At 41.6% G+C, this 13,754-nt stretch overlaps 1 long non-coding RNA gene across 2 annotated transcripts in view; it reads right to left on the bottom strand.

The window, feature by feature from the left end:
* LOC103691836 (uncharacterized) overlaps nt 1-13,754 on the bottom strand; it is a 50,112-nt gene that overhangs the window by 15,626 nt on the left and 20,732 nt on the right. Inside the window, exon 5 of one of the 2 annotated variants that reach the window (XR_591564.4) lies at nt 9,813-12,034. The exons of the other annotated variant lie outside the window; for it this stretch is intronic. This is a non-coding gene — a long non-coding RNA (uncharacterized LOC103691836). Of the gene's footprint in view, nt 1-9,812; nt 12,035-13,754 lie in introns of those variants that run through there. 2 annotated transcript variants of the gene reach the window in all.

Genomic DNA, 13,754 nt, shown 5'->3' with positions numbered 1-13,754 from the left:
CTTTATAGCCAAGGTTTGTTTTCTTTCATTTTTCTTTATTCTTATCTCAATAAATATTTTTTGTAATATAAATAATAAATGTTGACATGATTATGGAGGGAAACTGTAAAACCATAGTCTTTGGAAATCTCTAAGAACAGAATAGATTTTTGTGGGTTGTTTAGACTGTAGTTACAGTAGAGGGAAAAAATTGCTTAATCTTTGGAGTCTAATAACCATAGTGTTTTGAAATCGGATATGTCAAATGCTGATATGACCAAAAATACTAGGCCATTGTGATTTAAATTTCCTGGCTACTAATGAGAAGAGACTTATGACAACATGTGGCTGACTCAACATGGTGTGGTGTGAGTGTTTTGTTTCTAAGGAGTCCACCATACATGGGTTGAGACACTTGTGTGTTGGGGGGTTGTATGCCTTTCCTTTTCAAAATATCCTTTTTGTCCTTTTGCTACTCTGAAACCACATTCCTTTCCTTCTCTAGCTCTTCCTTGTGGTGAATATTGTTAGGGGTTTGGGGCCCTAGGATACTGGGCATCTCTGAATACATGTCTTGTAATGGTAGAATGTGGAAATGGCAGTCAGATCAGACTACTGTGTTCAGCAGGTTTGGCGCCTGGAAGAGAGCAGAGGTCCAGGACTACACTTGGGAAACTGGTCACATAACTATACCTGACCCCTACATTCACTGTGAATGTCAGATGAGTCTAGATGAGGGTGAAGACAGAACCTAGGGAGCTCAGATAACATAGATCATAATCAGAGCTCTGACTGCTTGGACTTCTTACAAGAAGACTTGGTGGTCTTTGCAAGAGGTTCTGATTTCCAGACAGGAATAATCAAATGTAGAGACTCAGTATCCAGCATTCAGCTTGCACTTGGCTTTCCTTGTGTTTTGTATTAGAGATATTTTGTAACCAGTTTCATTTTTTTTTATTTCATTCTCCTGATGTTTATAAAAATATTAGCTGTATTCTTAATTATTTGAATCTATCTCTGCCTTAAGTTTTTCTTGTATTAAGATTATTTATTTTACTCTTGGTGTTGGACTGAATATACTTGGCTCATGGGAAGTGGCACTACGATGAGGCATGGCCTTGTTAGAATACGTGTGACCTTGTTGGAGGTAGTGTGTCACTGTATAGGTGGCACACTTATTGCTCAAGCTCTGCCAGTGCAGAAGACAGCCTCCTCTTGGTACCTTCTGATCAAGATGTAGAACTCACAGCTCCTCCAGCACCATATCTACCTGCTCGTTGCCACAACATGATGATAATGGACAGAATCTCTGAAACTATAAGCTAGTTCCAATTAAATGTTTGACTTTGTAAGACGTATCTTGGTCATGATGTCTCTTTACAGCAATAAAACCCAAATTTTAAATCTTATTTTTGTCTTGTCTCCTTTTTTTTAAAGAAAAAAAAACCAGCATTTTTAACATTTTTATAAGTGTTTCAATCAACACTCTTAAACTTTGAGCTGTTGGCTTTGTCTGACATTTCTAACCTTCTTAGGATATTTGAAATTCCACTCCAGCCTTTAATGTCAGCCTGTCATGTTTATTTATTTTTGATTGTCTCAGTTAAAACACCATTCATAGCCCTTCATAAGCTAGGGCCCATAGATGTGTGTCTCCAGCTGCTAGACTGCTATTGCTGGTAGACATTTGTTATTGCTTTTGATCTTTTTAAAATTTTGTGTTTTATGAATTTCACATCACGCACCTCAATCCTATTTATCTCCTCCTCTCCTCATACCTGCCTTCTACCCTTGCAACATCCCTTGTACAAGAGAATAAAAGAAATCTCACTGTAGAAACTATAGCGTGTCACAGTGTGTCCTACGGTATACCCTTTAGTCCACACTTCTTTGCTTGCGAATGTTCATTGCAATGATTTGTTTGTCTGGTACAAGGTCTCTAGCTTTTGCTACTCTATCAGTACTGGAACCTCACTGGGACTCCTCTCAAATACCCTGCTCTTATTCTGTGTCATGGAGATCCTGTAGTTTTAGACTGGCCCCTTCATGAGCTGAAGCAGTTCCTTGATGGGATAGATGTTGGAGTGGGCCAATTCAAAACTCTGGATCTGGGCCTCAGAGGAATCTGAGCTGGTCAGCCCACTGGCTTTCCTGCTCTCATGTATTTGGGGACTGCTTACCAGAATCCCTCACTACCAGGGCTAATGCTACACTGCCTAAGTGAGCTGCATGGCCTGCTCTCCTGAGTGCTGTAGTAGGTATAGGGCAGGGACAGTTCTACTCTGATGACCTTGGACCCAGTTCTCTTGCTTGCTAGAGATGGTAAAGAATGAGGGAGGGGAAGAGGGTGTCTCTCCCTCATCTGCACAACTGCCCAGCAGACAAGAGGCAGAACAAACTCTCCCATGCTCACTTTATTAGGACCAGCTCACTTCTACCACCACCATCAGGGTCAGCTCTACTGTTTTGCCAGATGCTGTGTGGCGCTGCAGTAGGCGAGGGACAGGGATAGCTCTCCTGCTCTCATAACCCTGTCAGGGGCATGCTGGTAGAGTTTTACCTACAAGGTGATTTAGAGGTTGCCATGGCTATGGATAATGTCTGCACAAGATGACTATCTTTCCATCACAGATCATATGATGAAAACTGGATGAGATGGAGGTTGGCCATGTTTGCAAAGTGCAGGACCTAAATGGCTCTCTCTACAGCTGTGCAGTAAGCACGGCCTACCTTTTATGTTCATCCAGTTTGACTCTTCTACCTGCTGTAGCTCACTTCCTTCCTCTGGGACCCACAGGAGCTTTCTCAAGGTCAGTGCTTGCACTATATACACTAACATCCTCAGAATTGGCTTCCAGGAGACTCCATTTAGGATACTAACATTTATTTCTTAAAGCCCCAACTGTAGCTGCACATAAGCATATTTTCATACAGTAAAATGTACTAAGTTAAAGTGTTGCTCCTCAAACAAGCCAGGCAGCTCTTGCTTCAGTGTCTTTGACCTTGATTTTCTTCATGGACAGCTTCCTTCCCTGCTCTTGACACGACACACTCACCTAATTCTTTCAAAGCCATTTTTCTTAGGAATATTTTCCATCTGTGCTTAAAAGTTCAAGAGACCTCCTAGTGATTTACATAGTCCTTCTTGCTTCTACTATGTTATATAATCAACTTATTTAGTTTATTTTCTGTCTTCTTATTTTATATCATAACTCACAATGGGCAGGACTTTAATTCGTTTTGTTGGTAGCTGTCTCTACAGTATTTATAAATACTTGCTGAAGAAACGGAAACTTGGCTTTGACCTTCGGTTGTATACATTGTCGAGACAGTAAGTTTTCCTTTCTGAGTGAGTGCCCCTGTATCTGTAATGGGAAAATATAAATATAAATTTCTATTGGAGAGTTGTGGTAGGAATCCAAAGGCAATGCTTCATTCTCTAGAGTTTCTAAACAAACACACTACAAAAAGAAAAGTATCACACAAAATGTGAAATGTCTCACGTGTGTGTGTGTGTGTGTGTGTGTGTGTGTGTATGTGAACATTTAGGTGGGTGTGCGCACACTCATGTGGAGGCCAGAGGTCAATGTTTGCATGTCTTTCTCAATCACTGTCTTGTGAAGCATTGCTTCTCCCAGAATGAGAAGCTCATTGGTTCAGTTAAGTTGGCTGGTCAATGTATATGTCTGTCTTGCCTCCTCACTGGGGTCAGCATGGCCCACTAACTTTTATGAATGTTCTTGGGATCTGAGCTCAGGTTCTCATGTTTGCAAGCAAGTACCATAGCCAATGGAGCCATCTTCCAAGCTCCTGGTTCACAGTCTTTGAATAGGTGATAGACTGGCAACAGACTAATTTAAAACTTTAATTTCCAGGAGAATTTATTTGTTGAATATTACCAAGCAAATTGTGTTTCATGCCTATCTTCTAGTTATTTGAATAAAATCAAATGCCATTAAGTGACAGAGAAGGCCTGAGAACTGAAGGCACCCTGCCTGACTTGAGTTGCAGCCTGTGAAGAAAGCCAGTGCATAGTTTTGGGACTGAGGTAAGCTTTGGAAGCTTTAAAAGGATATGAGATATGGATATACATACAAGTTGTGTTCACTTTGAGGTCAAGGAATTTTCTTTTCCTATTTTGCTGTGTGTGTGTGTGTGTGTGTGTGTGTGTGTGTGTGTGTGTGTGTGTGTGTGTATGCAGGCATATTTATGGGAGTATATGTATTTAATTTGTATTTTGATTCTAAAATAATTCACATAACAAGAAGAATGAACCTAACATTTACTTCAACCCAACTCCTTTCTCTGTCCTTGTAGAGTGTCTGTGACTTTATAGACTGCTCAAGGACACAAGGATCTTGAAAATGTTCCCTTTCCTCTTGGTGTAGTTCTGTATTTGTCAAGATTGTGGAAGAGAGCAGTTGTACTTTTCTTAGTGGCTTCAATGATTAGTACACAGTGACAGGCAAGAAGCCCAGCTCTTAAAGGGGGAAATGAAATAGACATTGGAGGTGGATGGAGAAAGAACTGGATGGGAGAGGGGGTGAGGAGGGGAACATGGATGGGGATCACTTGATGAATCTTTAATGTGGATAAAAAAAGAAACCACCATGGAAAGAGGGTAACAGGATACAAGAGGGAAGTGACAGGATATAAGTGATTGGATAGGGGAAATGAGGAAAGGGGGCTCCTTAGTGAAGGAGGTAAATTATGAGATGGGGGGAGGTAGGTAAAATATGGGTGTCTTAAAGAGACACAAGGAATCATATTAACAATCTACCTAAAAATAATACATATGATTCTCTATATAAATATTTATATAAATAGTTTAAATGATTTTTCTCATATGGGGATGACTGTGCTCCCTCCAAGAACCAAAGACAACCTATCAAGTGCCTAATACTAGACACGAAATGCCCACTTTTGTGTTGATAGTCAGGATAGTTCAAGAGACTCCTAAAATACATAGCTAAATGATGTTGCCCTTGGTTACCTCTCAGAGGTGGAAGGTAAGTCCGCATTGCTAAAGACACCATGCTCTTCAGTATCAGGGCCTAGAGACCCCTGTGCTAGAACTGACCAGAACGTCCCCTACCCAATGACTAGCTTTCTTGGTATCACAAGACACTATGCAAGCTTCCAAAGGAAGGAGTGAAGCAAGCAGTAGTATTCCTACAAGTTATGATGTCTATGGACCATATCAACAAGCAGCCAGCAGCTAAGGGTTAAGCTACACCTAACCATCAGCTCTCTAACTGTACTTAAGACACACTTAACAAGAGCGATATCATGTTTGCTATTAGAAACCTAGCTACCTCCTCTGTGCTAGTAAAGTCACACTCAATGGAAGAGAATCTACAACTACTAATTTACTAAACCAGCATACTAAACCCTAACAATAATTATCCTATGCCCACAAGTAAGCGTAGTCTTCATTCCTCATAGAGAGAACTTCTTTTTGCAACAGATGGAGACCACTACAGAACTCACAATTAACCAAAATGTAGAATTGTAGAGTATTTATAATACATCCATGTATTTAAGGCTCAGGAAACATTGTAGAAGAAGAGGTGGAAAGATTGTAGAGGCTCTTGCTCTGAGATTGTGTCTAGTAATGATATCAAAAGCTATACCCATAAATCTCAATATGATTATTCAAGTGTAAGTGGAACAAAAATGATACCAATGGACATGCCAAAGTGGACAGGAAAAGCCCACTGAGGTCTCAACCCTACAAAGGACTACAGGAAACTGAGGAAAGTTGGGAGGAGGAGAAAATGGTCCTCCCCAGGCGAGAACATACCAACTCACTGTCCAATTCCAAATAGTCAGCTCTGCACAAAAGAACACACATGGTATGTACTCACTAATAAGTGGATATTAACCCAAAAGCTCACAATGCCCATAATATAACCCACAAACCATATGGAGTGTAGAAGGAAGACCAGGGTGTGGATGCTTCAGTCCTGCATTGAGGGGGAAACAGGATGATTGCGGGAGGTGGAGGGAGAGTTGGACAGAGGAGGGAGAAATGAGGGGGAAGAAATAAGGGTAGCAGTCTCAGGAACTGGAGGAGATATAAGAGAGGTAGAGAGGGTCAAAAAATCTAACACAATATGTAGAAGGGGTGTGAGGAACTAGGGGTAGCCACTGGAGGTTCCCAGACACCAGGGAAGTGTGAGACTCCCAGGGCCCAGTGGGACTTTAGCTGAAATGTGCAGAGAAGGAGGGAGGAAGATAGAACCTGTAGAGACCACCTCTAGTAGATAGGTGTGGCCCCTGGTCAAGGGATGGGGCTACCTACCCATCTCAAAGATTTTAACCCAGACATGTTCCTGTCTAAAGGAAGAAAAGGAACAAAAATGGAACAGAGACAGAAGGAAGGGACATCTGGGGACTGCCACACCTGGGGATCCATCATGTCTGCAGACACCAAACCCAACACTGTTGCTGTGGTCAAGACACACTTGCAGACAGGAACCTAGTGTGGTGGTTCCTGAGGAGGACCAGCCAGCAACTGACCAATGCAGATGTGGATGCTTGGAGCCAACCTTCAAACTGAGTTCAGGGAACCTGGTTGGGGAGCTGGCAGAAGGACTGGAGGAGCAGAGAGGGATTGCACCCCATTGGAAGAACAACAAAGGCTGGCCTGACCACCCAGTTCTCCCAGAGTCTAGACCATAAACCAAGGAGTGTACCTGGAGGGATCCATGGCTCCAGATACATATGTAGCAGAGGATCGCTTTGCCTGACTGCAATGGGAGGGGAGGCCCTTGGTCCTGGGGAGGCTTGATGCACCAGTGTAGGGGGATGCTGGAGGGGCTGGAGTAGGAGAGTGTGGGTGGGTGAGGGAGCACCCTGTTGGTGGAGGGAGTAACTGGGAAGTGGGAGATCATTTGAGATGTAAACGAATGGAATGATTAATAAAAAATAAAAATAACCCCCCCAAAAACAAATTGTCAACTCTGAGAACATACAAATAGATAAGATTATACAGACTTGATAAGATATTTTATGAGTATTTAATGTATATACATATACACATATGCATGCACTAGCAATTGGTGAGAAAAGAGGCCGCGAATTTGAAGGAGAATCAGGTGAGGTATATGGAAGGGTTTGGATAGAGGAAAGGGAAAAGATAAATGTTATTAAATTACAATCTCAAAACCCCCAAAGAAAACCAAACAAATGAACAACAACAACAACAACAACAACAACAACAACAACAACAACAAATGAATTCAACTTGCTTTCCCAAACTGTCTTGGAAAAAATTTCTTAGAATGTTATGAATTTTTACCCAGAGTGGATATTTGGGAATTAGATCATGAGCAGCTGTGTGCTGTTCTTTTAAAACAAGCTAGAGGAAGGAATTTTAAAGATTTTTCTCCCTAAGGAAGCGATAAATCAATGAAGAGATAGCTATCTTTAATGTGATTTAGATATCATCCGAAGAATTATTTCATTGAAATGCATTATGTCATAGATGTGATGATTTTTATGCTTTCTTGTATTAGCTAAAGATACAATTAATTTTTAAAAAGCTGAACAGATGGAATGGATACCCGATTCCCACTTGTATTTATTATATATGTATTCAGATTGAGAGAAGCTGAGCTCAGCTACTCAATCACTCACAAAGTCTACTGGATTTATCCTGTGTATATAATTGACTAAATTCTTGTAATCTTTGATATATTCAGTTTCAACAAAGCGAGTTCCTGTATAGTTCAAGTTTTCGATGATTCGTCCTTTATATATTGGGCCACTTTTCTTTTACCTATGTCTATATTTTTCCTCATGCATTTCTACTGATTATTGTGTCTCTTAATTGTAGCTATCATTAACTTGATTCTGTTTTCAAGTTACATGAAATGATGCTTAAATTTTTGATGAATATTTGAAACAAAAACAACATAGCACAGGGTGTCTCCCATTCTCAATAGCCATTAATAGCTCTTCATCTGTGAATGGGGTCTTGTGATATTCCCCATTCACGTTGGTTTGTCAACTGGTGTTGACATTGTGACATTGTGACATTGTGGAGTTCTTACTTAGGTAACTATATTTTTGAGGCTTCACTGGGGAAGCTTCCTTGGGATATATGGAAGATCCTGTCTCATAGCAGACATCCTGGTCTTCTGGTTCCTCCCATCTTCCTGCCTTCTCTTCTGTGATATCCCCGAACCTTAAGTGCAGGCGTTGTGCTGTAGGTATATCCACTACTGTTGGACACCATGTCCCCATCTGTTGTTATCGACACATATCTATTTATTTGTTAAAATGTTCATCTCTTCTCATCTGTCACATGTATCTCACTTCATTGTTAGGCTTATTTCATTGGATTCTTTCCTTTCTACTCTAGCTCAGTAACTCAACAGTGCTCAACCTCTAATTTTGCTTTTCCACTTTTTGAAAAGCATTTCGATGCTTTAAAAATATTTTTTTTTCCAGAGGCAGAAGGAACACCCATTCAGAGCCTGCCCCGCATACTTATACAGCCACCCAATTAGATAAGATGGATGAAGCAAAGAAGTGCAGGCTGACAGGAACCGAATGTAGATCTCTCCTGAGAGACACAGCCAGAATACAGCAAATACAGAGGCGAATGCCAGCAGCAAACCACTGAACTGAGAACAGGACCCCTGTTAAAGGAATCAGAGAAAGGACTGGAAGAGCTTGAAGGGGCTTGAGACCCCATATGAACAACAATGCCAAGCAACCAGAGCTTCCAGGGACTAAGCCACTACCTAAAGACTATACATGGACTGACCCTGGACTCTGACCTCATAGGTAGCAATGAATAGCCTAGTAAGATCACCAGTGGAAGGGGAAGCCCTGGGTCCTGCCAAGACTGAACCCCCAGTGAACATGATTGTTGGGGGGAGGGTGGTAATGAGAGGAGTATGGGGAGGGGAACACCCATAGAGAAGGGGAGGGGGAGGGGCTAGGGGGATGTTGGCCTGGAAACCGGAAAAGGGAATAACAATCGAAATGTAAATAAGAAATACTCAAGCTAATAAAGATAAAAAATATATTTTTCTATCCTATCAAAGTCTACCCTCAATAACCTAATATTTTTGTAAGTAAACCTAGGAAGAAATTATTTATGAATAAAATAGTTTGCTCCAAGAAAAAAAATCAGTAGACTGCTCAATATTTCTCTTCTACCTACACAAGTATAAAAATTAAATGTGACTCTCAGATCAGGCATATCCCATGTGGTCCCACCACTGGGAAGGCTGAAGTAGGAAGACTGTCTCAAGCGTGATGCCAATTATGCAGTTAGAAGCAGATAAGCCAGAGATAGGTACAGAGCAAGATCCTGACTTATCAGAACAAACCAAACAAAATGCAGAAGGTGAATATCCATAAAACAATATTTTTATATTTAGAGTATACAAATAAGGATTGGGATTTATTAACCACCTAAAACCATTTTAAGATTTCTGTAGGTTCTCTACTGCTGAAAGATTTTTGGCACATTGGAGAAAATCCTTTACGAAAATGAGTGATTCAGGAGAGACTGGTGCTGAGACAGGAGAGAGATGTGTTGATGGGGAAAAGGAAGTGTGAACCCCGGAAACAGTGCTACTTAAAAAAAATAACGTTTTAGAGACATTTTTTTTTTTTTTTTTTTTTTTTAGGCAACACAAATTTATTTCCTTATAGATCTGTGGTCAGAGAATTTTCACAATTCTTTTTTTTTATTAACTTGAGTATTTCTTATATACATTTCAAGTGTTATTCCCTTTCCCGGTTTCCAGACAAACATCACCCTCCCCCCTCCCCTTCCTTATGGGTGTTCCCCTCCCAAACCTCCCCCCATTGCCACCCTCCCCGCATAGTCTAGTTCACTGGGGGTTCAGTCTTAGCAGGACCCAGGGCTTCCCCTTCCACTGGTGCTCTTACTAGGATATTCATTGCTACCTATGGGGACAGAGTCCAGGGTCAGTCCATGTATAGTCTTTAGGTAGTGGCTTAGTCCCTGGAAGCTCTGGTTGCTTGACATTGTTGTACTTTTGGGGTCTTGAGCACCTTCAAGCTCTTCCAGTTCTTTCTCTGATTCCTTCAACGGGGGACCTATTCTCAGTTCAGTGGTTTGCTGCTGGCATTCGCCTCTGTATTTGCTGTATTCTGGCTGTGTCTCTCAGGAGCGATCTACATCCGGCTCCTGTCGGTCTGCACTTCTTTGCTTCATCCATCTTGTCTAATTGGGTGGCTGTATATGTATGGGCCACCTGTGGGGCAGGCTCTGAATGGGTGTTCCTTCAGTCTCTGTTTTAATCTTTGCCTCTCCCTTCCCTGCCAAGGGTATTCTTTTTCCTCATTTAAAGAAGGAGTGAAGCATTCACATTTTGATCATCCGTCTTGAGTTTCCTTTGTTCTAGGGATCTAGGGTAATTCAAGCATTTGGGCTAATAGCCACTTATCAATGAGTGCATACCATGTATGTCTTTCTGTGAGTGGGTTAGCTCACTCAGGATGATATTTTCCAGTTCCAACCATTTGCCTACGAATTTCATAAACTCGTTGTTTTTGATAGCTGAGTAATATTCCATTGTGTAGATGTACCACATTTTCTGTATCCATTCCTCTGTTGAAGGGCATCTGGGTTCTTTCCAGTTTCTGGCTATTATAAATAAGGCTGCGATGAACATAGTGGAGCACGTGTCTCTTTTATATGTTGAGGCATCTTTTGGGTATATGCCCAAGAGAGGTATGGCTGGATCCTCAGGCAGTTCAATGTCCAATTTTCTGAGGAACCTCCAGACTGATTTCCAGAATGGTTTTACCAGTCTGCAATCCCACCAACAATGGAGGAGTGTTCCTCTTTTAGAGACATTTTTCAATTTTATTTTGTAAGCCTAACAGAATTTTGCTTCAGAGTTTTCAAATGTAATCACAAGTCATACCAACTATAAAAACTGAAAAATTTTAGTTGGTATTATGTTTTAATATTGGGAATGTATAGGGTTGTACACATAGGCTCCAGACGACTGGAAGTCATGCCGAAGATTCATGTGTAGGACATGTGATTTTGCCAGTAGAGGAACAAAGTCATGATTAGGTATATGTAGCTTTTCAATGAATCAATCAATCAAGTAGCACATTTGGACCAATAATAGACATAATTGAACTTCTCTGATTCCACTAAAACTGGAAAATGTGTTAAACAGGATTATATAATTAACACATGGGGCATCCGGTTGAAACTGAATCTTAAACAGACAGCACACACACACACACACACACACACACACACACACACACACACATATTAGTTTATTCTGCTCATCTGAAATTCATAGTCCAGGGGGCACTCTGGCAACCTCTTCAGCTTAGAACAATGAGAAGTCTAAGAGTCAAACTACAAACATGGAGAGCCGTAAGAACACAAGGAAACCCATGTCAATTTACTGCCAACAACCACAGGTCCATTGTCATTCCCTTGTTGAGGTACAGGATTTCTATTCTTGAATCTATATCTGGATGAAACTAATAATTTGATTGTAATTAATAGAAAGTAGAGGAAAGACCTGAAGAGATATAAGGTCTAGATTATGACAGGAGCTGCAGATTCTGCATGGTACATGCAGATACAACCTGTTGAATCACTGAGCCACCCAATAAGAGAACTGCCTACGGCCACCATATTGTAAAGGAGCCTCACCCACATGGAAAGGCTTAAGTATGTGTTTCTATTGGCTGCCTCAGCTGCACTGAAGTCGCTTCTGAGAACCATATCAATATTTGGAATGGGAGTGCATCCCTCCTGATCACTGTGTAACTGTAGACCACACGGTGTAAAACAGGTAGAGTATTCTCACTTGTCTTATCTGAGTACCGTGTTTACAGAATTGAGTAACACAGTGAAGCAATTATTTAAGTCACTAGGTTCGGAGTGGCAAGGGGAGAGTGGGGTACTTGCTAAGCCACGATAATATCTAAAACATTGAGAAAGTGAGTGGATAAACCAACCAGTATTGAAGGAGCTGAGAGCCATCAACGGCTTTGGTAGGGAGAATGGCTCCTCTGCTCCACCCCACACCTGAAAGAAAAGGGTAAGGATGAATCGCTGGCGAAGATTTGTAATCTCCTTCTTAACATTCTTTTCTGGAGAAAAATCGCACTTTCAAGTCAATCAGTTTGCAAAGCACTGGGAAAAAAAGGTTGAGCACTGAATGGAGAAAGGAATGAATTAAACTCCTGTCTTAATTTCTGATCTCGTCTCTGAGCATTGAAAGAAGCCATTAAGACAGTGCATAGGACTTAATGGTCTTTAGGGAGGCTGATAACCGGGGAAACAGATTGCAGTCATTTTGTTTCGGTGACCCACCAGTCACTTTAAATTTTGCATTTCTTTACAGTTCTGAAATAAGGCCACTCTAAAGTGTTCTTTTGAAAGAATACAAGAATTCCACGAGAGAAGAGAGCAATTTGGCGACAAGAAAATTTCCTTTATGCTGTAATGCCTATGGCGAAGTCTCTGAACAGCTGAATGGTCCAAGATAAAAGTGAAATATAGTCCTTGGTCGCTTCTTATGGAAGGATTTTTTGTTTTTATTTTTGAGTACCATAATATGGATTAGTTGTGAGGAACACTGTGAAGAAAGACTAAGCCATTTTTCTTGAGGACTTTACAATATCATGGGATGATTGTAATATGAAAAATGTCTACACCTTACTCAAACTTGCATTTTTTATGTTTACATAGCATTTCTTTTATAAAGATTTGGGAGTCAACTTTGAGTGGCTTGAAACAGTTTCCCTCACACAGCTCCTCTGCATACCCCTTCCCTTTCTTCTCTGAGAGGGTGGGAGGGCCCCCTTGGCTACCCCTCCCCAACCTTGGCACATTAACTTTGCAGGACTAGGTGCATCCTCTCCCACTGAGGCCAGTCAAGGAAGTCCAGTTAAGGGAATGGGATCCGCAGGCAGGCAACTAGAGACAGCCCCACTCCAGGTGTTAGAGGACCTGCATGAAGACCAAGCCATACATCTGCTACATATGTGTGAATGTGGTGGAAGCCTAGGTTTAGCCTATGTATGTTCTCTGGTTGGTGGTTCAGTCTCTGAGAGACCCCAAGGGTCCAGGTTAGTTGACTCTGTTGGTCTTCCTGTGCCATTTCTTTCACCTCTTGGGCCCTCAATCCTTCCCCCAACTCTTCCGTAAGACTCCTGTGTAATGTTTGGCTGTGGGTTTCTGCATCTCTTTTGGTCAGCTGCTGGGTGGAGCGTCTAAGAGGACATTTATGCTAGGCTCCCGTTTGAATGTATAATAGAGTATCATCAGTAATGTCAGAGATTCTTGCTTGCCCATGGAATGGGTCTCAAGTTGGGCTGGTTATTGGTTCGCTATTCCCTTAGTCTCTGCTCCATGTTTATCCCTGCATTTCTTGTAGGCAGGACAAATTTTGTGTTGAAAGTTTTGTGGGTGGGTTATTGTCCTTATTCCCCTACTGGGGATCCTGTCCGGTTACAAGAGGTACCCAATTCAGGGTCCATATTCCCACTGCTGGGAGTCTCAGCTAAAGTCACTTTGTAGACTCCTCAGAGCCTCCTCATCCTGGCTCTCTGGCATGGCCTAGAGATACCCTCATCTGCAACCACTGCCAGCTACCAATCTCCATTCGTTGTCCTGTCTCTCCCCAAACCTGATCCCAGATCACCCCATCCCCCTCCCCATCTCCTCTCTCACCCAGGGAGAGCCCTCCTTCTGCCTCCTATGAGTATTTTATTCCCTTTTATAAGTGAGATTCAAGCATCCT

Source organism: Rattus norvegicus, chromosome 3, assembly GCF_036323735.1.
Source record: "Rattus norvegicus strain BN/NHsdMcwi chromosome 3, GRCr8, whole genome shotgun sequence".
NCBI lineage: Eukaryota > Metazoa > Chordata > Mammalia > Rodentia > Muridae > Rattus > Rattus norvegicus.
Note: the sequence above shows the minus strand (reverse complement) of the source record. Positions and strands in the feature narration are given on the sequence as shown.